This window comes from Sciurus vulgaris (genome assembly GCF_902686455.1).
Source record: "Sciurus vulgaris genome assembly, chromosome: 3".
In the NCBI taxonomy this organism is placed as follows: domain Eukaryota; kingdom Metazoa; phylum Chordata; class Mammalia; order Rodentia; family Sciuridae; genus Sciurus; species Sciurus vulgaris.
The window spans coordinates 58,612,363-58,638,743 of record NC_136463.1 but is presented as its reverse complement, the minus strand read 5'-3'; the positions used below and the strand labels follow the sequence as shown (position 1 = coordinate 58,638,743).

The following is a 26,381-nucleotide window of genomic DNA, read 5'->3' as shown; positions in this document are numbered from 1 at the left end:
AGGTCATTGTATCTGGTAATTCAGATCAGTTGTCTTTATTGTAACCACCATCTCTAATCTCTAAGGAGTCAAAAATGACATCAATATGCCTCCCATCCCCAGAACTCCTGGCACATTCTAGAATCCCTTTAGATGGTTTATTTAATTCAGGCAATAACAATGTTATCCGAATTTGTATAGGTATTTTAAGGTATCTGGGGCACAGAGTGTAGAAAGGGCTTCCCCAGGGTCACACAGCAAGTCAACAGCTGAGTTGGAGATGAAAGCTGGGACTCCTAACTCCGAGTCCAGTGCCCTCTTATATATCCACTGCTTTTTGCTGCCCTGGATCGTGATTAGAAGATTAAGATTTGTTTGGACATGGGCTTTATTCAGATCATTTTTCCATTTTTTAAAATTTGTATTGTTTGTCATATTATTTTTGAGTTGTAAATTTTCTTTATATATTATGGATACAAACTCTTTGTCATATTTATTAATGATGCATTTAGAAAAATAGAGCACTTTATATGAAGTTCAGTGTATTGATTTTTCCCTCAGGTGGTTTACCCTTTTTAAGTTTTTCTAAGAAATGTAACATCATGAAGATGTTCTCCTGTGTTTTCTTTTAAAAGTTTCGCAGTAACTTTTATGTTCAGGGTTATAATCCATTTTAGGTTAAATTTTGTGTATGATATGAGGCAGGGGGTAGAGTTTCTATACAAATATCTAATTGTTGCAGAATCACTCATTGAAAAGATGTTTCTTTCCCCTTCTGAATTTTCCAGGAGCCCTTGTTGAAAATCAATTGGCCGTACATGTGAATTGAACTCCCCGTTCTATCCCACTGATCTTTTTCTTCATGTCCGTCTTTACACCAGTACTGCACTGTCTTGATTATTGCAACTGGTATATTTAGAAGTCAGAGACCGTAAGCTCTTCAACCTTATACATTTTTTTCAAAATTGATTTAGCTAGTCGAGATCTTTTGCATTTCACATAGGTTTTAAAATCAACTTTTCAATTTCTAGCCCTGCAACTCCCAGTCAAAATAGAGGTCTACTGAGATGATGCTTAAGATTGCATTGAATCTGTAGATAAAATTGAAGAGATTGATTACTTTGATAAAATTAAGCTCTTCTCTTCATTTATGCAGATTATCTTTAAAACTCAACCTTGTACAGATTTGTATACCTTTTATTAAATTTATTCCCATGTACTTTATCTTTGTTGATTCTATTGAAATGGTATTTTTAATTTTTTATTTTCCAATTGTTTGTGCCAACATAGAGAAATACCAATGGATATTTAAATGTGTATTTTATGTCCCAAAACCTTGCCACTTAGTCCACTTATATTTAATGTAATTATTGATTATGGTTGGATTTTAATGTACCTTTGTTTCCCATTTGCCCCTTGAGTCTTTGATCATCAATTGGTCCTTCACTGCCTTTAGTTAAGTCAAATAGTTCTTAAAATTTTGTTGTATTTTCTCTATTGTCTTTTTAGCTATGTCACTTTTTTATCATTTCCTTTAGTGCACTCTAGGTAATAATAGGCATCATTACTTTACAAATTTCACTATTTCTCACTTTATAAATATAATAACCTCACCACAATATAATTATATTACTATGTTAACACTCTCCTCTCTTTCTGCTAGTGTTGACACTCTCTCTCACTTTTTGCATATGTTTTAAACAACAGATTATCTTTTAATTATTTTTGTCTTAAAGAGTCAGTTATCTTTCTTAAAATTACATAAGAAAACGTATTCTTTCCTTCTTGGTGATGCAAGTTTCCATAGGGTATCATTTCTGCTCAACCTGGAGAATGCCCTTTGGCAGTTCTTGCTGGGCAGGTTTGCTGGGAACACATTCTCTCAGCCTTCATTGTCTGAAAATAACTTTGTTTCTCCTATTTTTTTCTTTTCAAACTTTTTATTTTTAGTTGGTAAATAATAATTGTATCTATTTATGGGGTACTACATGAATTCCTACATTAATGTGATTTTTAAATATGTGCTTACATTGTGGGATGATTGAATCAGAATCTATCACATTACATGCTTAATTTTTTGTAATGAAAACATTTAAAAGCTGCTCTTTTAGCAATTTTAAAATACACAATACATTATAACTTAGAGTGAACATCTATGCAATAGATCACTAAAGCTTATTCCTCTTCTCTAACTGAAATTTTACATTCTTTGATCAATATCTCACCTTTCCCCACTCACGGTCCCAGCCTTTAGTGGCCTTCATTTTATTCTCTATTTCCATGAGTTAAACTATTTTAGATTCTATATATAAGTAAAAGTACATGTCTGGTTTATTTCACTATCATTTTTTGCAGCATGTTTTTCTACTGAATATAGACAGTAAAATTGTCTGATTTAGCAGTTATTATTCTTGTTTGTTCTTGTTTTATTTCTCTTTAAACATGTTAAAAAATCATGTTAAAGATGTTATTCCTTTGTTTTTCATTGCTCTTGGTTTGGGGGGGTTGTTTTTGATTTTTTTGGTTTTGGTTTTTGTGTTTTTAGGGGTCTTTTTTTCTTGTTTTGTTTTGTTGTTTTGTTCTCTACCTACTGTTTCTGAGAAGTGTTGGTAATTTTTATCATTGTCACCTCATATATAATGTGTCTTTTTTTCCTCTGTCTCCTTTCAATATTTTCTCTTTGTTTTCAGCAGTTTGTATGTGTGAATATATCTTTCTTGAGATTCTCTGAACATTTTAGAACTGTAAGTCTGTATTTATTTCATCAAATTTTGGGAATTTTTCACTACCATTGTCCAGATGTTTTCATTCATTATTGTGACCTATATTATGCATACTTGCATGTGTGTGTGTATATATGTATTTCAGATCAACTCCTTGTTTCTGATCTGTAGTCTCTTTTCTGAAATTTCTATTGCATGTATGTGAGACTTTTGACCCTTGAATTTCTGTGGCCACATTCACTTTTCTTCATCTTTTTCCTGTCTACTTTCCTAAGTGATCCGTCTTCAAATTCACTTATTCATCCTTCTGTCATCTCTAATCTGCTACTAAGCCCATCCAGCACATTTTTCATTTCAATTACTACAAATTTAAGTTTCAAAATTTCCCTTCAGTTCTTTTTAGTTCCATTTTTCTGTTGAGATTCCCTATCTGTACATTCATTAAGACTGTATTTTCCTTTAGGTTTTTGAGCCTGTTTATGCAGCTACTTTAAAAGCTCTGCCTGCTAAGTGTAAGATCTGAACCGTCTCAGGGTGAGTTTCTATTGATTGGGATTTTTCCTTCATCGGAGGTCACATGCTCCTGTTTCTTTGTGAGTCAATTCTTGTCTCACCAGCCCCTGCCAGCTGTCTCATGCTTTCAGCCCCTGCACACCTGTATCTCCACTTTGTTTCTAGTCTACACAAATTATTACATCATATTTTAATATGACTGCTCCTATGAAAAACAAGACAAAATTATATTTGTACATGTAGGGTGTCTACATCTATATTATTTGCATGTGATCGAAGCAGAGCAGAGAGATTTCAGTGTGTGCTCATTCCAATGCCAAGTGAAACTGGAAGTCAGGAGCATTTTCTTTTTAGTATTTAGAGCTATTAAGAGAAAATGGCATGGGCTTTTAGAGTCTGTGAGTTGTTCTCACTGCAAGAAAGCCTCTAACTCCGTACTGTGGGATGCTATAGAGAGAATTTCTACATGATGAGGTCACTGGAGCAGATGAACCCTAAGAATTTGTCCAAACACATAACCTATCAAATTTGAAAGTGCCCAGCACAGAGCAGCACCTAAGAGAGACTAGCAAAGTGCATATCCTGGTTATGATTGCTGAGTGCAGCTCATCACAGCCCAGGCTGTTGTGGCCTCTCCTCTGGGTGACATTTACCTTTAAGCAGCAAAGAGCTCCAGTCCCAGCGCCCAGGATTGAAAATTGCTACCACCATTTCAGAATAGAAAAGAAAATGTTTCTCAGCTGAAAACCATATTTGCTGGTTATGAAAATGATTCAGAGCATTTTTTCACATTCCTGTATTGATTCCCAGCCTTCTTGTTTTATTGTACAATAACAGGCCCCGGGACGCAGAATATATTACTGCACAGACATAAAAGAATCTCTTCCCAGGGAATTGTCTGCATACCAAGAGCTGTGACTTTACTCAGAGTTTAAAACAAAGGCAGCAGGTGGCCAAGAGAGCATCCGGGTTCTCTTTCTCTGTGGCCGGTGCGCCTGGGCTCAGAAAGCCCAGATGGACCATATGCGAGGACTGGTTTCATGTGTAAGCACAATACGGCTGGCCATGAGTGGCATTGGCCCAGGTGAGCCTCCAATCTGATTGGAGCCAGTGGGTTGTCATCATCATCACCCCCTAATGGGACTCATCTGTCCACAGTCATCCCCGCCAAAGGCAGCTGCTAGGGAGAGGTCCTAATTGTCTTACTGGTGAAACCTCACACTTCCCCTCCCAGCACAACTAAATGACTGAGTAATGGCTCCATAAACGGCCATCTGATTAGCCTGATCCCAAGGGGAGGAATACACAGGCCAGCAGTGTGTGCAGAGCCATGCACCAGGATCCCCATCCATCTTTGTCACCCCAGGCACCCATGTTCATTTTTCAGACCCTGACAGGAGCTGCTAGTCAGGGGTAAAGAGAGTAACAACAGGGCTCTTTGTTCTGTACACATTCGGAAGAGCCAGCTTCCCTCCCTTCTCTTTTCCACAAGGGAGGGGGCTCTGAAGAGCAAGGTAGGGGTCTTTGGGGGAAGCAGAAGGTGTGGGTTCAGACGGAGAGGGGCCTGGAAACTTGGGAGAAAGAAGGAAGTGATGTATAAGGAGAACACAGTCAGGAGAATTCCCTAAGAGCAAGACCTGTGCTTCCCTATGAGCTGACTTGTGCTGTAAAAGCATATAAATTGCCTTCTCCACATCCACAGCTGGGTCATGGAGCAAGCAGCCAGGGACCTCTTCCCTAGCCACTAAGGCAATGCTGGGGGAGAAAGGGCCAGCAGATGGACCCTCCCTGGTTCATTCTTCATAGATTTTCACACTGAGCCCAGAATATGCATCCTAACCATCCTCTACCACCCCTCCAATGTCCCCGAGAGCCCACTGCTGTAACCAGTCACGTGATGATGCTGGACACCCCTGGCATTTTGAGAAAAATATTTTAGGGCTAGACCAGACTGAGAAGAGAAAAGCTCAGGTCTGGTGACCCTTGCCTCTGAGCACTCAGGTTAAAAGAATTGTCTCCTTGAACAACCACATTTTCTCCTCTGTCCTGGGAAAATCCCGATTGGCTTTAGGATGATCCAGAAGCAAAAGGGATTAAAAATGAGTCCCAATCCAGAAGGAATATACAGATGTGCCTGGATGCAAAAAAGAGCTGAGCCTGTTTTCCTTGCACATAGAAGGAAATGGTGGGGACGTTAATCCTCAACCAGGCAACAGTTCTCAAGACCTTTGAAAGTACCCAGCACAGTGCTGGCCATATGGAGTGCAAGCAGAGCCATGCTGGACTGGAAAGGACTCAAAAGCAGATTAAGTTCAGGACAGAGACCAGCCTTGCCCCAGGAGGCTGAAGCCTTCAGGATGAGGGTGGAGCTGGAGGGCTCACTGACTCTCAAGTCATGTTGCTCAAAGTTTGTTCAGAGCTGATCAGGAAACCAACAGGCCTCTTAGCTACATGCAGGACCAGTGTGTCCCTGGAAGTAGCCAAGTCCTAATCCTGACCCCAATGGAGCCTCAACTTGATCATAAGCCAAGATACAACCTTGGCCCCTCATTAGCTGACCTTGGACCCTGTCACCAGTCTAGACACTTGATTGCCCTCTGACCTCGAGCCCCGATCCTATTTGTGAATTCAATACTCTGCCTGCCCATCTCCCTCCCTGAATCTGCTCTGGCCCCGGAGTCTGGATAAGAATATGGACAACTCTGAGACTCCCAAGTCTTGCAGTGGAGGGGACAGGTATGAACGCTTTAAAACCCAGAAGTCCTTGTCCCTCACCCCACACGGCAGAAGCCAGGAGTGTTAGTGATATCTCCTTCTCCCTTCATTCCCTTCCATCCCCTGCACGGAAAAACAAATTTCATGTTCAGGGGCTTATATTCCTAATTAGCGGAAGAAAAAGAGCCTGAACGAAGGAGCACAGCAGGCCCTGAGTATAGCCCTTAGGTCAGAACCCCAAGCCGGGCTCACAGTTCAAATCCGTCCCTCTAGAGGAATAACTCCTGATGTCCTCAGAGATCCACTAGCCACAGAGGACCCTTCTAGCCACCACCATGGACTCTCCATTTGGATGTCTTTCCTCTGACCTTGGTTACCATTTATATTTCCCCCTCCAGCCTCTACCCTATACCACCCCAAGGTATTCTGAACATCACTGTAAATCATGCTTTTCCCTTGCCAGGAGTGGTCAAATATTAGACCTCTGTCCTCTCTCAAGGCTCACCAGCCATGTTCAGTAACTGAAACACTTCTGGCAGGGCCAGGATAGGACTGAATTCTCCAATCCCAGTCTCTGTTTCTGAGAGGGCCAAGTGGTTCAAGTGCTCCCAAGAAGCAGGGGCTGGGAGGAAGGGCCAGTGTCCTTGCTCCAACTGCAGCTGGGTCAAGTGGCAGTACTGGAAATCAGGGGTGCCAAGGGGCAACCTAGAGACCAAGTGCAGGAATGCTAAGAGGGGAGGTAGGAACCAAATCTAAGCCCACACCCAGGGCTGGGAACTAGAATTAAAGTGGGCTCAGAGTGAAAGCAGGCTGAGGACAAGGAAGGGGGCATCCAGGACACCTTCCAGTGTCATCAGATATGTGAGGGCTCCACAATAGGCCTGGCGCCTGTGTTGATAACAGGCACCTTGGTGATCCAGGTTGGGGAATGACTGTGTCAGGACTGGCTCACAGGCTCTCAGTACTCTCAGGCCCTCCCCAGGCCACAGCTTCAGGCACCCCCAGCATCCCTAGGTGGCGCCTGAATTTGCTGCTCCCATAGATAAAACCTGAATCCAAACAAGACTGCACACTAGCCAGGCATGGGGACACATGCCTGTAATCCCTTGGTAGGCTGATGACGAAGATCTCAAGTTCAAGGACAGTCTAGGCAACTTAATGAGACCCTGTGAAAATAAAAAAATAAAAAAGGCTGGGAATGCAACTCAGTGGTAGCATGCCCCTGAGTTCAATTCCAAGTACTGAAAGAAAAAAAAAAAAAAGACTTCATGCCAGACTCCTCTAAATTCCATACTCATATGTTCAACTATCTATTTTAACACCTCCACTCAGAGGTCTGAGGACCACCTCACATCCAGCATGTCCATCCCCAGATCCATTCCTTTCATGCCCTTCCCCACCACCTTTCTCCTCTGTCCACTTCAATCACTGTAGTCTCAGGCACCATCACTTCCTGGCTGCTAACTGGTCTTCCTGCTTCTACCTTTGCTGTCCTACAGCCTGGTCTCAACAGAGCATTCAAAACACCTCTTCCACAACCCACCTACGACAACCACTTCTCTTGAAGAGAGAGTCAAGGTCTAGACAACGATCTGTGAGTTCTATGGGACCTGACCCTGGGTACCATTCTGACCCCTCAAGTGTGCTGTGTCAATCACACTGACCTCCTTGCTGCTCTGAAAATATCCAGGCCTCTCCCATGCAGGGCCTACAAGCGGGGCTTTCTTTAGTCTGGCTAACTCCCTCACCTTCCTCAAGACTTCGTTCAAAGTTTACCTTCTAAGGAAGTCTCCCCTGACCACTTCACTTCACTTGCAAATGAAACTTCCCCTAGCCCCCAACCTCTGGTTTTTCTGACATCCCCTTACAACTCATTTTTTCCAAAGGACCTGTCAATCTAACATACTGCCTGATTGATTGATTGTACTTACCTTTGTTGTCCCTCCCCTCCAATAGAATGGAAGCTTATGAAAACAAAGAATTTTTTCACTGATGAATCCAAGTACCTCGTGCATGGTTGTCACTTAATAAATATTTACCGAATGAATGGAACCAGCATGGGTTCCAGAGTCAAACACAGGTTCAAATCTTGTCTCTAATTGGTGACTCTGACTTTGGTTGATTCACTTCTCACCTCTCAGCTTCAGTTTAGTTTCCAAACCTGCAGAATGGGGATTGGATTATCCAACCCCCCCACCAGACTGTTGGGAGGACCCAGTGAGACAAGACACTTAATAAATGCTGTTTTAAGGGTGATTGTTTATTCGTACCTTCCGTAGCCAGCATGACACCTGGATGCAGCTACATTCACAGCATTTGGAGGAGGTCATGGCTCAGCTGGCATCTTCCACCATTGGCCGGATAGGAAGCATTCAGGGCCCTGGCAGGGGCATTGGTGGAGTCTATGAAATGCTGCCAAGAAGGAAGAGGAATGTTTAGACATTGCAGGCTGCAATTCAGTGCATGAGGCTGGCTTCTAAGGCTGGCGTTCAGAAGCACAGTTTCCACATGAATGGACTCTCAACAGAGAGGAAATGATTTTAATCAGCTGACGGAACACGAAGGCCATCCATCTTCTATTGTTTAAGGAAAGAATTAATCTCAGGAGTGGGGCAGTGAAGGTGATGAAGAGAGGAAAGCTGGGGCAGATTTAAATGATAAAGAGATAATTATCCATAAAGCAACTGAACAAGAGGGCAAGTGGGGCCCAGACACTGGGGCCAATGATAATACTCTAGGTATACCCTTTCTGGAAGTGGAACGTGGAGTAAAAATTATAACAACAACCTCTGTTGTTATGTTAAAAATCATACCAACAATCCTTACAGATTACAAAACACTTTCATATTCATTGCCTCAGATAATTTTCATAAAATCCATTTGAGGTTGACATTATTCAGTTGTACAGATGGGAGGACGAAGAGTCACTGACACCCTGCTGAAATGGCCTTCAACCTGCTGCAGAATCTTTCATTAGCTTGTTCACAATAAGGTTTATGTTTCTGTGTTTCTTTTCAACCCTTTTATTGATGAATAGCATACCTACGGCAAAGCATCCAAAAATGCAATGAACTTGCACTGAGAGAACAGACCCTGAATATTGCTAGCAACCCAGCATCCCTCCCAGAACTCAGGCTTCTTCCCAGTCACGCCCTTCTTTCCCCCAGAGCAACCTGACATCTATCATCATACATTAGTTCTGTCTCTGCTTTAACGTTCTGTAAATGCAGTCATTTGGAATGTATTCTTTTGCTCATCATTATGCTTGTCGCATGTAGTTAGAGTTCATTCATTTCCATTGCTGTTTATTTCATTGTCTGAATATAACAAAATCAATTAATCCTTCTCATGGTTGACAAGACATTTGAGTCAAGCTAGCGATCCATCTAGGAGTGGAATTTCTGTGTCATCTTGGGGACAGTACACTCAAATTTCATGTTCCAAATAGTTCAGAACATAGCTTTCTAGATTAGCTGTGTTCTACAAATTTACCCTCCCCCCAGAGTACAGCAGTTTCAGCTGCTCCATATCTTCCATCAACACTTCATATTGTCAGTTCCTTAAGTTTTAGCCATTCTGGTGGGTGTGCAATATTATCTTATTATAGTTTTAATTTGCATTAATAAGCTTCAGTTCCATTTTCAGTGTTTAACTGGCTATTTGAATATCCTCTTTTGTGAAGTGATTGATCAAGTGTTGGATTCAATTTATTGTCTTTTTTTTTTCTTGATTGATATGTGTTATTTATATTTTCTGAAAGTGAATCCTTTATCAGAAATATAAATTACAGACATGAGGACATTTCTTTTTTCCAGATGGTAAAGAATTGTCCCACAAAATTCTACCTTTACCATATTAAGAGAAATCCTCCCATGTCCTGGGGTCTATTTCTGGATTTTTCTCTATTGTTTTCATCCACCTGCCTACTTCTTCACCAGTATCCAACTGCTTTAATTGCTAAGTTTCAGGTGTTTTAGTATCTAATCAGGCTGGCTCCACTTCTATAGAACTTTTTTTTCCCTTTTCTTCTGAATTATCTGTTACTTTTGCAGATTTTTTTCTGGATAAACTTTGGTTTTATTTCATCTAACTAAAAAAATCCTGTGAAATTTTAATTGGAATTTCACTTGCATTTCTCATTTTGAGACCATGCTCATCTCCCTGGTATTCAATACCACCATCCGATAGCAAGATCTGACTTCGCATTTGAAGCATCCTTCTATATGTCTTTTAAGAGAGATTAGAAGTCTTCTTCAAAGGGAGAATGATCCACTCTGGCTAAATTTATATCCAAATATTTTACACTTTTCAATATTTTCTATATCTTGCAACTGGCTATTTTTAGCATAGAGCAGAACTGCTGGTCTTGAATGTTAATTAATGTTGAATTCCACCACTTTACTGAATTCTCCTATTATTTCTAGCAGTTCTTCAGTTGGCTAACTTGGAATCAGCAAGTATATAGTCACTTTTTGCAAATAATGACACCGGATTCCTTTCTTTTCAGTATTTTTGTGTTGTCTCATGGCACTGACTTGCACTTGGAGAACAATGCTAAATATTCAGTGAGGTTACCAAGAGAGCACAACAGGAACTGTGCACACAAACCAGTGAACCTGAGAGGATAAAGAAAGGTTTCTCTTCTTCAGCACTCCTGACATCTTGGGCTGGATAAGTCCTTGTTGAAGAGGGTATCCTGCACATTGTAGGATGCTCAGGTTCAACCCTGACCTCTACCCACTAGATGCCAACAACTCCACCCCCTGGTTATGACAATCATGTATCCAGACATTGCCGAATGTCCCAAGCTGAGAACCACAGGAATAAGGAAAATCATCTGTATCCCCTAACCCTAGAACTGATTTTGAGCAAATCACCTTGGGGTATCTTCTTCTCTGATCTCTTCAATTTAGATTCCCCAAGGTTGTTAGGCCTCTCAACCTCTTCTTTATTCCATTCCTCTTGGACCTCCAACTCCAGAAATCTAGGATTTTTCCCAGGTCATCTTCTGTGGGTACAGTTCTCATCTTGTATACCCTGAATTTAATGAGAATATCTCTAGTCTTTGACCACTATTTCAATTCAAGCTAAGTTTTAAAATTTTCCTACAAAGACATTAGTCTCAGTCAGTCACAGTGTTTTCAGGTGCAAATAATAGAAAACCAATTCTAAGTGGCTTGGACAACAAAAAGAATTCATAAGCTTGCATAAAATTTGTGCAAAGATATGTAAGCTTCAGGTTCAGCTTGGTCAGGGTCCCAGTTTCATTTCTCTGTGACTCTTTGAGCTCTATCTTCCTGCCAGTTCTATTGTCTGGTTGGTTTTCCTCTTGGGGAAAAACTTGTCTGTCCTATTTCAGACCTATATTCCAGGTTTTATTCATATATATATATATATATATATATATATATATATATATATAAAATCCAGAAATACAGAATTTTTCCCCGGCCACTGGTGCTTTTCTGGATATGGAGAAATATATATATCTCACAGGAAGGAAAAGGCCCTCTTCCTCCAAACTTTGGGGGGGGGGGGAGAAAAAGTCCTGGTCTTTATTCTGATTAGAACATCCTAGGTCTCTTTTCAAATCTCAACTAATCACTTTGGTCAATCAAGTGATAGATCTGAACCAATCACTGTAGTAAGTTATTGTCCACCCCTAACTGTTCTTTTTGGCAACTGGAATTCTACTAACCAATCTGAAACTATCAGTAGCTCCTCTTAGGACAGGAGTGAGCATCAATTCAACCCAAACCCTTGGCTACCCACAATAGAGGAAAGATGGATGGACAGTGGACAATGTACTACCCATCCCTGTTCTGTAAAGCTAGTTAGATTTAAGTTATTACTAAATATTGAATTCAGTTAAAATTCATTTTTGCAATCTATTGAGTTGACCTTCTGGTGTTTTTCCCTTTTGACATATTAATACAATATATCATGCTATTAGATTGCATAATTTTGAAAGGCCTGCATGTTCGGGCAGGGGTTTCTACTTGAATGTGGTGTTTTATTCTTTAAACCTGCTGGGGAAATTTCTGCTGTTATTTCATTTAAATTCCTTTTAGAGTGGTCATAGTAAGACTGGCTTAACATTTTCTATTTTTGTGCTAACATTGTCAATTTGGTATCTCTCCTATGCTGGTTTTGAAAAAAAAATCTAATTTGGAATCCATCCTTATTTCTCTAGGCTCTGGTAGAGTTTAAATAGTATCAGAATCATCTGTTACTTGAACATTTGAAAGAACTTACCTTTGAGACCATCTGGCCCTGGTACTTTTGTGGAGAATTTGCTTTTTTATAAACGTTCTAAATATCTTCCATTGTTTTTAGTCTATTTAGGTTTTCATCTCTCACGGAGTCATTTTGATCATTTATAGTTCCTAGAAAATATCTATTTTACTCATATTTTTTAATTCACTAGAACTAAATTTTTTACGAAATTTTTTTGTTTTAAAATTTTCCTTTGGATCTATAGCACTTTCTCTTATTCATTTCTAAGGAGATGCATTTGTGCTATTTTCTAAAGATTTATCAATTTTATTGTGCTTCCTCCCACATAACTACTTCTTACATTTGTCAGTTCTACCATTTTTGTTTTCTAAGGTTAAATTTAATCATATTTGTCAGTTCTACCATTTTTGTTTTCTACCTTATTCATGCCCTTTTTCTAATTTCCTTGAGTTTATTAGGTTGAGATTTCCTAACTCTTTGAAGTAGGTACTTAGTTCACTTGTTTTCGTTCATTCTTGTGTATAAGACAAGAAATTGTAGGTTCCTAAATTGCTGGGTTTAACTAAATAAACAAGATATCCTAATTATGAGATGCCAAAAATGAGATAAGAAATGGTGTACTGTGCAGAATTTCTAAATAAGGTAGTCAGGAGCCAGTTAGGAGAATGACCACACTGGGATACAATGGGATTGAGCACTGAGTCTCAGAAGACATTTTGGAAGAGCATATATTTGCAGAGAGCTTTGCTTTAAGTAAGATCTCACTCCAAGGGATGGCATGGTCAATGTAATCTTCTGAAAACAACCTAGTAGGAAAGTGAGAGGAGAGCTTGTGTGTTCTCTACAGCTAGAGGCACAGAGAACTGGTACCTGACCCACCCTTCAGCAAGTGTTATTGTTTGGATATGAAGTGTCCACGAAAAGTTCATGTGTAAGACAAAGCAAGGAAGTTCAGAAGTTAAAGATTAGACTATGAGAGTTATAATCTGATCAGTGGATTAATCCACTGACATGTATTAACTAGGTGATATCTGTAGACATGTAGGTTGTTGTTGGAGAAGACAGATCACTGGGGGTGTGACTTTGGGGTTTATATTTTGTCTCTGGTGAGCAGAGCTCTCTCTGCTTCCTATTGCCATGTCCTGAGCTGCTTTCTTCTGCCATACCCTTCTGCCATGATGTTCTGCCTCACCTTGGGCCCAAAACTGAAAAGCCTGCCAATCATGGACAGAACATCTGAACCTATGAGCCCCAAATAAACTTTTCCTCCTCTTATTGTTTATGTCAAGTCTTTTGGTCACAGCAACAGAAAAAGCTGACTAAAACACACAGCATTTCCATCAATGGGAGATGAGGCTGAGGGGGACCATAGAAAGACAGATGAATAAAAGACTGCCAGAGAAACAAGACTTGCAGATGAAGGACCTAGTGTAGGAACCCTTTAAGAAATCAGGGAAGGGCTCATAAGAAAGAATTAAATTTGCCAAGAGCAATGATGACTTAAGCTACTCAGGGGGTGGAGTCAGGAGGATTGCAAGTTCAAGTTCAGCCTTGGCAACTTAGCAAGACCTGGTCTCAAAATCTTGGAAAAAGGATGGGCAGGTGATAATGTGGTAGAGTGATACAGTACTCACCTAGCATGTGTGAGACCCTAGGTTCAAACCCCAGTGTAGAAAAAAACAAGGTTAAATTTAATCATATTAACTATATTCCAAATGCTAAGCACATGAGGCCACCGTAGGATAGTTGTAGTTAAGAAAGTTTTCTGGACCCTTTTCCTCCTTTCACTCAGCTGCAAAACAAAGTGGGTTGTGGATGAAGATTGGAAGTGAAATATCACAAACACTCACTTACTTAAAACTATTGTTACAGTTTGAATGTAGATTAGGTCCATGTAGTAAAAGCTTGGTCCCAGCTTGGTATGTGGGAGGTGAAGAAAATGTGGAGAGGTGGGGCCTAGTTTGAGGTCTTTGGGTCATTAGGGGCATGCCTTTGAAGGGGATTGTGGGACCCTGGCCTTTTCCTCTTCCTCTGTTCACTTCCCAGCCATGAGTCGACCAGTTTTGCTTCATCACATGCTCCCGACAAGACGCGCTGCCTTGCTACAGCCCAAAGGCAACAAGGCCAACTAATCATGGACTTAAATGTTCAAAACTGGGAACCAAAATAAACCTTTTGTCTTTATAAGCTAATTGTCTCAGGTATGTATTATCATGATGGAAAGCTGACTGATACAACTATGTTTGGTTTCTGAAGTGATTATGTAAAAAAAAAAAAAATTGACTACCTTGAGAGAGTTACTAGAAAAATAATGAGTATACATGTATTCTTTGAGCACCAGGGGCAAAATAGACTAATGGGACAATCTAAATAATGATGCTTTCTAATTAAATGAGTCCTACTTGTTCAACATACTGGTTATACTTGTTTGGTTATATAAATGTTTTAAGAGTAAAATTTTTCTTCAAGTTATACTTCTAAGCATCAACATTTAGTGTTTTTGTCCTCTATATTCTTATCCTCAAGATATTTTTTTCAGTTTCAGGTTTAATTTATCCTTTGATGCAGGACTTATTTGCAAAAGAGTTTTTCTTTTTAGTTTCTAAGTGGTTGATCTGTGAAGAGAGCTATTATCTTTATTTTACTTTTAAATTTTATTGTATCAAAGTCTGATAACATGAATAAGACCATGGAATCTTAGGTTAGGTTGGGGTTGGGTTTTTCATTTTGTTTTGTTTTGTTATTGCAGTATTGGGAATTAAATTCAGGGATGCTCTACCAGTAAGCTACATCCCTAGTCCTTTCCATTTTTATTTTTATTTTTATTTATTTAATTAATTTTTTTGAGCAAGAGTGTCACTAAGTTGCCCAGACTGGTCTTGATTTTGTGAACCTCCTGCCTCGACCTCCTGAATAGCTGGGATTACTGTTGTGTGCCATTCCCTGGCCCATAAAGTTTTGGTTCTAAAGAGAAAATATGCACAGATTCTCATATTTTTGTTTGGTTGTGCTTTATTTTCTACTTCCCTCCTTTCTCTAGAAAATTTCAATACTTTTCTCTATCCTTGTGATTCTAAATGTCACAATAGTTTGTTTTAATGTGGGTCTTCCTTGGGTGATGGGGCATTTTCTTTTATTATTTCTTTCATAAGTCGCATCTGTCTGTTTTCTCTGCTCATCCTAGAACTTCTATTGAGTGCTGGACTCCCTGGGTTGATTAAGCACTGGTGTTCTCTCATAGTTCACCTACTTCTCCTTTCTTGCAGATTTCTTCCCGTTTGGTCTCCAATCTTTCTGCTAATTTGAAAAACAGAAACCAACAACTGGAAACATTATGCTAAGTGAAAGAAGTCAGACACAAAAGGTCAGATAGCCTGTGATTCCATCTACATGAGATGTCCAGAGCAGGCAAATCCATAGACAGAAAGCAGATTAGAAGGGGCTGGAGAGGTGATGGGGAGTGACTGCTTAATGGGTTACAGAGTCTTCTTTGGAGTGATGAAAACGTTTTGGAACTAGAGAGAAGTAATGGTTACACAATGTTGTGAGTGATCTAAATGCCACTGAATGTATACTTTAATGTGGTTAATATTATGTTATGTGAGTTTCACCCCAATTAAATTTTTTTTTTTAAAAAAGAAGTGAAGGGGAAAAAAGAAGAAATCAGCAATCATGCTTTAATTTCCAATATCTCTTTCTGGTTCTCTTAATTTTATTTTCCATTGAATCCTTTTTATTGTTGTTTAATGAAAGTAAAATCCTCTCAAGTATCTCTGAGGACACCCATTAAACTTTTTTATTTTCTTTTGTTGCCTATGTGACTTCAGTTGGCTCTAAAATTATCTTGTAGGTATTTATTTTTATCTTTTTATTTTTGTTAGAGGTTGTGGTAGTTTTAAAATACACTCACAAATTCTTTGATCCTCTTCCCTTCAAAAGGGAAAGCCTACTTCTCTCTCCCCAGAGAAGACTTAGCATCTTGTTTCTAACAAACAGAAGAAAATTAAAATGATGGTGTGTAATATCCAAACCTGGGTTATACAAAGCTCCCTTCTTGCTCTTTCCCAGACTGCTCACTCTGGGAAGATCCAGGTACCATGCCATGAAGATACAAGCAACTCTTTGGAGAGGTCCACATGGTGAGCAACTGAGGCCTCCCACCAACAGCCAAAAATGATCCAAGGACTATGTCCACCATCATGTGAGGGATGCAACGCGGAAGCAGATCCTTCTGCCTTAAGACTAGCACTTCATAAAAGACCTTGAGCCATAACCACACTGCAAAGCTGCTCCCAAATACCTGGCCCACAGAAACTGTGAGATAACAAATGATTGTTGTTTTAAACTGCTAAGGTTGGGCAATAATGTGCTAGTCAGCAGTGAATAACATACAGAAGCTTCCTTCAAATGTTTGGTAATGCTTTGTTGAGTTTTTTTTTTTTTTTTTTCCAAGAATGAGGATATCTAAAATTGTGAGAAGCTCTGAATACATGGACAGGGCTTATGACTGCAGTGTGATTAAGTAGGGAGAGAACCATAACACTAGAGACCTCCTTATCATGGGAGGAGGTCTCTCAATAGGTTCTTAAAAAAAAAATACTCTGATGGGGGTGTAGGATATAGCTCAGTTGGTAGAGCACTTGCCTAGTGTGCACAATCCCCAGCACCACAAAAAAGAAAAAGAAAAAGAAAAAAAGAATTCCGATGCCTGCCAGACTATTATTAGTCAACTTTCTGCTTCTGCAAAAAAATACCTGAGAAAACCAACTTAAAAGAAGGAAAAATTGGGGCTGGGGATATAGCTCAGTTGGAGGAGTGCTTGCCTTGTAAGCACAAGGCCCTGGGTTCAATCCCCAGCACCTCCCCAAGAAAAAAATAATAATAAAGGAAAAATTTATTTTGGCTCATGGTTTCAGAGTTTTCAGTCCATAGCCATTTGGCTGCTTCACTTTGGGTCTGTAGCAAGGCAATACATCATAGCAGAAGCATGTAGCAAACAGAGGAAACTTTTTCACCTCTGGTGGTTAAGAAGCAAAAGAGACAGGAAGGCACTGGAGTCCCAAAGTCCCCTCAAGGGCATGCTCTCAGTGGCCTTTCTCCTACTAGGCTAGGACCCCCCTCTTAAAGGTTCTACCACTTTCCAATAGCACCACGGGTCTGCAACCAAGCCTTCAACACATGGCCTTTGGGGTATATTTAGGATATAACAGATTTTTTGTGGAAGGAAATGGGGAAGAGGAACTGGGTGGGAAGACATTGAATTAATCCCAATTTTCAGCCTGTTATCCCACTACATTTACTAGGGTTTTGGGATCTCACGTCTCTCTGGGTCCTAGTAAGCAAATGAGCACCTTCTCATCTGTGTCCTCCTCCACTCTGACTCTGCACTGCAGCTTTCTTTACCCTTCATTGTCAATCACCACTGTTCTACCTTAAAGGAATCCATCAGTCTCCTCTCTCTTGCTGGGTTTTCACTTGCTCTCTTTGACATTGGCAATTGCAATTGTTGTTTCTTTTACTATAATTTTAGTAGGTCCCTGGAGGAAGAGGAGACAATGTCTAGTCATTTAACCACAACTTTCTTTACTCCTAATCCTTGCATCACTTTATTTATAGTTCAATTTGTTTCTTACCCAAATAAGAATTTGTATTGGAATAACCAAATTCCTCTCATTTATTTTCTCTAAATCACAGCCATATTTAATCCTGTATCTTAATTTGTGTTGTTTTAAATGCTTTTTGGTACTCATCATTTCCTACATGGATTGTCTCATTTGTTTTATTTGAGTATATGTTTCCCTCCTTGTGAATTGGAAAGTACACAGAATCCATTCCAGTCTTCTAATAGTTGTCTTTATAATTTATGAAGGATATTTAATCCATGCATTTTAGAAGTCTTCATGCATTGCTCTAAAATAGGGAACCATAGTTTGGATGGTGAATGTTCACTAAAGGCCCATGTATTAATCGCTTAGTCTCCAGGGTAGTGCTATTAGGAGGTGTGGAAGTTTTAGGAAGTGGAAACTTATGTAAGATCTTTAGGTTATTGGGGTCATGCCCTTTAAGGAGATCATTGGACCCCAACCTTTTCCTCTTCCTCCTTTGTTTCTTGTCCATAAGGTGAGCAGTTTTCTCTATCATGTGCTCCAGTCATTACCTCCAGCAAAAGCCTGAAAGCAATGGGTCTGCCTGATCATGGGCTGAAAGCTCTAAAACCATGAGATGAAATAAACTTTTTCTCTTTATAGTTTAATTATTTCTGGTACTCGGTTGTAGCAACAGAAAGCTGAATGACATAAAGGTTCAACCTTTTTTTTTTTTTTTGCTACAAAGGTCCAAAGAGTAAGTATTTTAAACTTTGGGAGCCGAGCCAAGTGGTTCTATCACAGCTTCTCACTTCTGCTGTAGTAGAATGAGAGCTGTTACAGACCATGCATAAATGAAGGGGTATGACTGTGTTCCATGGAAATTTATTTACAAAACCAGGTGGCAAGAAAAGAAAAGAAAGAAAGAACAGGTGGCAGGTCATATCTGGCCTGTGGGCCTTCATTTGCCTACTTCTGTTCTAAAAGATATGAAAATGATGGCATCACACTTCATTGTGTTGATATTGTACGATGCTATACAAGATGCTGACCCTGGGAAGAAGTAGTGAAGGGGGCATGGCACCTACCTATACAATTCTTTACAACTTCCTGTGAATTTGTAATCATTTCAAAGCAAACAGTGTTTTTAAGTATAAGAAACTGAAATAACGCAGGGAATATCACTTTAACAAGAGCAGCCTTGTCAAGACTGGGATTAGACAGTGGTTGTAGAAGGATAAACACCCCAGCAGGGTGCAGGCTGATAAACCATCATAATTTTCTATAGTGAAAACAAGCAATTTATCATAAGACCTTTAGCAACTTAGTGAGACCCAAATTGTTTTAAAAAATTTAAAGTGCTGAAAATGTAGCTCAGTGGTAGAGCACCCATGAGGTTCAACCCCTAGTGCAGAGAGAGAGAGAGAGAATAAAAAGAATACGAAGACACATGAAAAAAATATTGACATGACAATAAGTGGAGAAAATGGTTAAAAATCCAAATTTACAGTTAAATACTATACAACATATAGAGAAAATGAACAGAAAAGAATGTACCAAAATATGAACAGGAATTCAGTTAAAAATGGAAATTTTGATGACTTTTTCCCTCGATAACTGAATTTTCTATAGTTATATGTAAATTTTCTATAGTCATAGTGTCTTTGTGATTGAGTTCTATATACATGAGAAGGACATTTTTAACTATTTAACTTATTTATAGGAACCAAATCAGAAAGATAAAGACTCTCAGGACTCCATCTCATAAATGATTCAGGATCCAGCAGTACTGCCTAGGGAGGGCCAGACTAAGACAAAGTGGTCTTGCTCATCATCCTTCAGTACTTGAACCCTGTCATTAGTGAGAAAAGTTAGTCTTATTCCTCATGGCCTGGAGGACAGAATGAAGACTAACAGGGAAATGTCCCTCTACTCCATATAAGAAGAGATTCTCCAAGAGCAAAACTTCCCAGCAAAAGCCTGGACTGCCTTTTAGGTGGAGAGTGCCCCATCACTAAAGGTGTTCAAGCCAAGGTCATAGCTGTGGGTCTCTGACATCAAGAAGGTGGTTAAAAGCTGGTGGAAGAGCTGGGTATGGTTGTGTGTGCACCTGTAGTCCCAGCTACTTGGGAATCTGAGGTGGGAGGATAACTTGAGCACACAAGTTCCAAGTTCAAGATCTGTCTGGGCAATATTGGGACCCCATATTTTAAAAAATGGAAAAACCCAAAAGGAAGCAGAAATAGAATTAAATGTGTAATTAAGATGGGGCCAGAAGCCTCTGTGAACCTGAGGTCTCTCTCACAATTTACTACACCTGGGGCTACCCCTCATTCCCATGGAGTTCATTAAATGAATCAGAGTATGAGGAAAATTCCAGAACATAGTAGTGATAGAACACAGGAGCCAGAGGACCCTAGAGGCCATTTCCTAGGAGGCAATAAGAAAATCAAAGAGGGCCATCATGTGCTCTGGGCACATAGCTAGTGTGTTCAGAGATGTGCCTGACTCCCAGGCCACCATCCATTGCTATAGTGCCTCCAGGGTGGCAGACTCCCACTCCAACCCTGCATCACTAGGTGCTTCTGCCCTTCAGAAATGAGGGCAAAATCAGAAAGCACTGGGTTCCCCCACCTGGAAAATTAGAACAGAAACATTCAGAGTCAGAATAAGAAGATGATGGCTCTGCCAGTCTGACTTTTCACTTTGCTCTTTCACACACACACACACACACACACACACACACACACACACACACACACACCACAATTTCTGGGAAGAAATTAATGACCCCTAGGCTGCTGGTTGTTTTCATTCTAGTGACAAAAAGCACTAGGGATCATTCTGGTTTCATACACAGTCAATATTCAAATGAAGGTGACATTTGTTTGGAAAGAATAAAATGTCTATCTGAGTCCAGGCATCACATTGCCCCAAGGTGAAAATGGAAGGCACCCCACTTCATATTTCATTCCAAAGAAATGCCCTTCTGTAATAAAAACAATTGTGTTCGTGTCGCTGGGTTGAGGCAAAGGAGCTGCAGCATTTCTTAAGGAAACACAGGAAGAACGATCAATAAAAACCATCAAAGGCACCACATTCCTAAAGCACTTTCTGTATTCATTTATCCTGGACTTGGGAGTGATTATATCGGAATCTTTTTCCCAAGGAATCTGGGAAAATAAACAATTTTGCAGCCTAATTCTCTTTCCTGAAAGGCTTTGGTTTCTTCAAATGTGCACTTGTTGATTCGAGCCCCCGAGGCAGCCTCAGGGTCATTCATGATGACTTTATCATTGGCAACAGGTGTCCTAGGGCTGCATGGCTCCTCATTACTGGATCCTCCAGCTTCTGACCGCAGGAAGCATGAGGAAAATTTTCTGGCCCCTCTGAGAGCTGTGACCAAAAACTGATCTGTCTCAAAGTTCTCAAAAGAAATGCCACTTTGAGACTGATGAGCCCTGCCTTGCTCACTATAGGGTGAGTAAGGCCTTGCAGTTTCTCCCACTGGAGAAAACAGAAGTTTGAGATGATTGTAAATTCATATGCAGTTGTAAGGAATAATACAGGATGAACCCTGTACCCCTGGCCCAGTTTCCCCTAATAATAGCATTTCACAAAACTGTAGTGTGAAATGAATTATATCAGTGCCAATATCCTATTGATGACCCTCATTCATGTGTGAGTTTGTGTATTAAATTCTGCATAATTTTATCTCTTGTGTAGGTTCATGCATGCACCACCACAGTCAAGATCCCAAATAGTGTCTTCCTTCTACCTACCTACCTACCATCATCCCCACCATCCACAGCCCCTGTAACCACTAGTCTTTTCTCCATATCTCAGACTTATCAAAAATTACCCAATTTATCCAAAATGTTATATAGGTGTTATAAAGGTTGTATAGTACACAACCTTTGGGGACTGGCTTTGAAAATTTTTTTATTTGTTCTAATTAGTTGTACCAGTAGAATGCATTTATACATTTCGATAAATCATACATAAATGGAATGTAATTTCTCATTTTTCTGATTGTACATACTGTAGGATCACATCAGTCATGCAGTCATATATGTACATAAGGTAATAATGTCTGTTTCACTCTGCTATTCTTTCTACCTCCATACTCCTTTCTCTCCCTTCACTCCTCTCTACCTAATATAAATTAACTGTGTTCTTCCCTATCCCCCTGCCTTATCGTGAATTAGCATCTACATATCAGAAAACATTCGGCCTTTGGTTTTTTGGGTTTGACTTATTTCGTTTAGCATGATATTCTCCAGCTCCATCCATTTGCTGCCAAATGTCACAATTTCCTTCTTTTTTGAAACTGAGTAATATTCTATTGTATACATATGACACATTTTCTTTATCTATTCGTCTGATGAAGGGCACCTAGGTTGGTTCCATAGTTTAGCTAATGTGAGTTGAGCTGCTATAAACATTAATGTGACCGCGTCACTGTAGTATGCTGATTTTAAGTCCATTGCGTACAAAGTGAGGAGTGGGGTAGCTGGGTCAAATGGTGGTTCCATTCCAAGTTTTCTGAGGAATCTCCATACTGCTTTCCAGAGTGGCTGCACCATTTTGCATTTCCACCAGCAAAGTATGAGTGTACCTTTTCCCCCACATCCTCACCAACATTTATTGTTGCTTGTATTCTTGATAATCGCCATTCTGATTGGAGTGAAATGAAATCTTGTAGTAGTTTTGATGTGCATTTCTCTAATTACTAGAGATGTTGAATACTTTTTTCATATATTTGTTGATCAATTGGATTTCTTCTTCTGTGAAGTGTCTGTTCAGTTCCTTAGTCCATTTATTGATTGTATTATTTGTCTTTTTGGTGTTAAGTTTTTTGAGTTCTTTATATATCCTAGAGATTAATGCTCTATCTGAGGTGCATGTGGTAAAGATTTTCTCCCAATCTGTAGGCTTTCTCTTCATGTTACTGATTGTTTCCTTTGCAGAGAGGAAGACTTTTAGAATTTTTGAATCCATCCCATTTACTGGATTCTTGATTTAACTTCTTGTGCTTTAGGAGTCTTAACAAGAATTCAGATCCTAGGCCAACATAGACTGGCTTTTAAAATTTTTTTTTTTTTTTGTTCTAGTTATACATGACAGTAGAATGCATTTTGATGCATCATACATAAATGGAGTGTAATTTCTCATTCTTTTGGTTTTACATGATGTAAAATCATACCAGTCATTAGTTATATATGTACACAGGATAATAATGTCAGATTCATTCTACTATCCTTCCTACCCTCATACCTCTCTGCTCCCTTCACTCCCCTCTATTCTTCCCTAGTCCTGCCTCACTTTATTTTGAATTAGCATCTGCATATCAGAGAAAACATTCAGCCTTTGGATTTTTTGGAATTTGCTTATTTTGCTTAGCATGATATTCTCCAACTCCATTTATTTACCTGCAAATGTCATAATTTCATTCTTCCTTAAGACTGAGTAATATTTCATTGTATGTACAACATTTTCTTTATCCATTCATCTGTTAAAAGGCACCTCGGTTTGTTCCATAGTTTAATTATTGTGAGTTGAGCTGCTACAAACATTGATGAGGCTTGGGATTGTCTCTTTTCATTCCACATAATTCTCTGGAGGGTCATCCAGGTGGTTGTGTGGAGCAATGGTCCCCTCTTTCTAGCATTGAGTGTTATGCCACAGTATGGGTGCACCCACCGGTTCAACCATTCACTGTGGAGCAACATCTGATTCCAGGCTTCTCTGGGATAAAAACCCAGAAGTACAATTGTGCAAAAATGGTGGTTGCATTTTTGGTTTTTTTTGAGAAACACAAAATGTCTTTCATAGGGGCTGTGCCATTACACATTCCACCAGCAAGAGATGAGTGATCTAGTCCCTTCACCTCTTCACCACCATGTGACCTTGTCACTATTTTTTTCTTAACTTTATCCATGAATGCTGATATCTTGGAGATTTAATTTGCATTTCCTTAGTGGATGATGTTGAGCAGCTTTTCATGTATTTATTGGTCATCCGTATATCTGCCCAGGCAACTCCCAGGCCACCACAGAGGAAAAAGCCACCTCTTCCTGTCCTTCCTTACCTTTTACCTGGGCATTGCCATGAAGAAAGTGCTTTGTAACAAGCCTCAGGAGAATGAATTTGAATCCCAGCTCTGTCATGAACCTGTTATGTAGTCTGGTACTCATTCTTTCTTTCTCTGACCTTTATTTTCAAATCTATAAAATGAAGATATTAGTGATCTTTGGCATCCTAGAGTCTGGTTTCTTTCTTGTCCCTGCATTAGGTTGGGCACACCACCACAGAGACCAACATTTTTGCCGAGAGGGAGGTAGCTGATTGCACGCTGGCTATTTGACTCCACCCAGCACCGGGCTCCATTCTTTGATTAGCTGCACTGGACTTCCAGGCAGGAATTGACTCTTTCCCCATCCATCCTGGTGCTTCAGAGGAAGCTGAACTCATTCGCCAGCTCCTTCTCTCTCCACTATCATGGCCACATGACCAGCCCCTAAAGGAATCAGGGTGGCTCCATCCCCTTGGAGATTTGTCTCTTAAGCAGAACCACCCAGGAATTTCATTTATTCTGGGGGCAAAAATACCATCTTCCCCAGGAACATGAAGCAGGGAGCACATAATCCCATCAAATTAGCATATGTCTTAGGATCACAAAAGGAAATTCCTACTGAGAAAGGAACTAATGTGGAGGAAGCAGAGATGAGAAATAAAGAAACTGACCCCTGGTCACATCATCTGAGGCCCCAGAATGAAAACTCACTCTACCATGAACCAAAAAAGTTAACTTTAGCCAGTGAGCTTTCTGTTAATTGCATCCAAAAAAAGAGTCCCTGGGTGTATAAATGCCCTTCGGAAATCCTGACCACTTGGAGTAATTTGGGAACACCCCTGTTTCCCCACATAGGGCATCTCCTTTGGAAATGCTGTCACGTGTACTGAGTGTGAGCCATGCTGTTCTTTCTCTCTCATGTCTTTAAAAATGGCCTCCCTTTATCTTGCAGCTCTGCAAATGCCTGCCCCTCTGCCTAACATCTTACCTGCTGTATAGACCAAGGAGACAGCACCTCTGATCCTCACGACAAGGCACCCACACTGAGAGGGCATTGGGAGGGTGATGCAGGTCAGCGCCTGTGCAGTCAGTTGCTCAAGGGGCGACTCATCCTCAGGACCACCCTGCTTTGTCACCTTCATGGCTGCACAGGCTCAGGCTTTCTCTGATGGAGTGTTCACTGCCTGCAGTGATCCCTCCTTTCCATCAAGGCTCACAAACACCTCTTGCCTGCCTGCAGCTATGCATGGTGAATGAGGCCCTAGTCCTTCAAGGGGCTTCTTGAGAGGTTGTCCATCCCATGAATACGACCACCACTTATTTCTCTGTCCCACTCTCCAACCCAACACTGCTCCCTGGCAACCATAACCACTCTATCTGCCAGTGGCTTGTATCACAGCTGAAGCAAAACAAGGGCTCAACACTGCTTGTTGAGTTCACAACTTAGTGTACCAGTCCATGCAGTGGGCACATTCCTTGTCTCCACCAAAGCTCTCATCTGGATTCTAGTGCCAGTTCAGTAACACTGGTGGAAAACTAGAACCCATCTGTGCGTCTCTGGTCTCCGCCTCTGCTCACGTGGTGGCAGCAGCCACAGGGACATCTCAGCTCTGACAGCTGAGGGTGGTGTGGGAGGAACCCGAACATGGATCTTCCAGCATTCAGGCCGTGTCAGTAGCTGCGACTCAGTCTAGGGCCTGGGCCGGCTTAGTCTGGAGGAGTGCTGTTTTGTTTTGCTGACAGTCCCCTTTTAGGGTCAGATTGATCCTGTGGTTCTGCCCTCATTAGTACCATGTTCCAACCTCTGAACCGACAGGTCACTTCTAAGGTCACCTCAGTGCATTCCAATTCTCCCAATTATAATTCAAAGAGAGGGTTTTCTTTGAAAACTAGACCAGCACTTCCTGAGATCATTGTCCCATGATCATTCTGGAAAACAAGACCTGTCTCCTTACTTTAGGAGCTAAAGATGATTCATCTCTGGAGACTTCACCCTCTCCCCCACCCCATCACCCTAAGGAAAACACACAGGTGAGCAGGTAGCATTTTTTCAATCCAATGAAATCAGGCCTCTCTCCACATCCAGGTCCGGGTGTTTGTTGTGGTCAAACACAATGAGGAGAACAATCATTTAATTCCTTCCATCTCCATGTCTGTGAATGTGAGATGCCACAGTCAAGGACATAGCCCTACTATGTGCTCGGTAGGCACTGGGTGAAGTACAAGGGACTCGAGTGTAAATGATACCAGTATAACTCCTGCTCTCATGACACTTAAAGTTTGGAGGGAAGAAGGACAAGAATTGGAGCAATGAGGCCGCTTGGGAGCACAGGCTGCTGTAGAGTCCAAAGGAAGATGCTGGAAAATCCTGAGAAGATCCTGGAAGACTTTCTGGAGGAAGTGGCATCTAAGATGAGACCCAAAGGATGAGTGAGACTAAGCATATGATGAGGGAGAAGAGAAGATGGGGAAGAAACCATCCGTCCAAAGGCCCAATGGCAAGAGGCAGCTGATGCAAACAGGGAACTTGAAGTATTTGGGATGTCTGGTTCT

The 26,381-nt window shown here is 40.5% G+C and overlaps 1 long non-coding RNA gene across 1 annotated transcript in view; it reads right to left on the bottom strand.

Moving 5' to 3' along the window:
* The window catches only part of LOC306656886, a 31,372-nt gene extending 23,034 nt beyond the window's left edge, over positions 1 to 8,338 (bottom strand). The window contains exon 1 of the long non-coding RNA XR_013762658.1: positions 8,201 to 8,338. This is a non-coding gene — a long non-coding RNA (uncharacterized lncRNA). The remainder of the gene's footprint in view (positions 1 to 8,200) is intronic.
* Between the last annotated feature and the right edge of the window lie 18,043 nt (positions 8,339 to 26,381).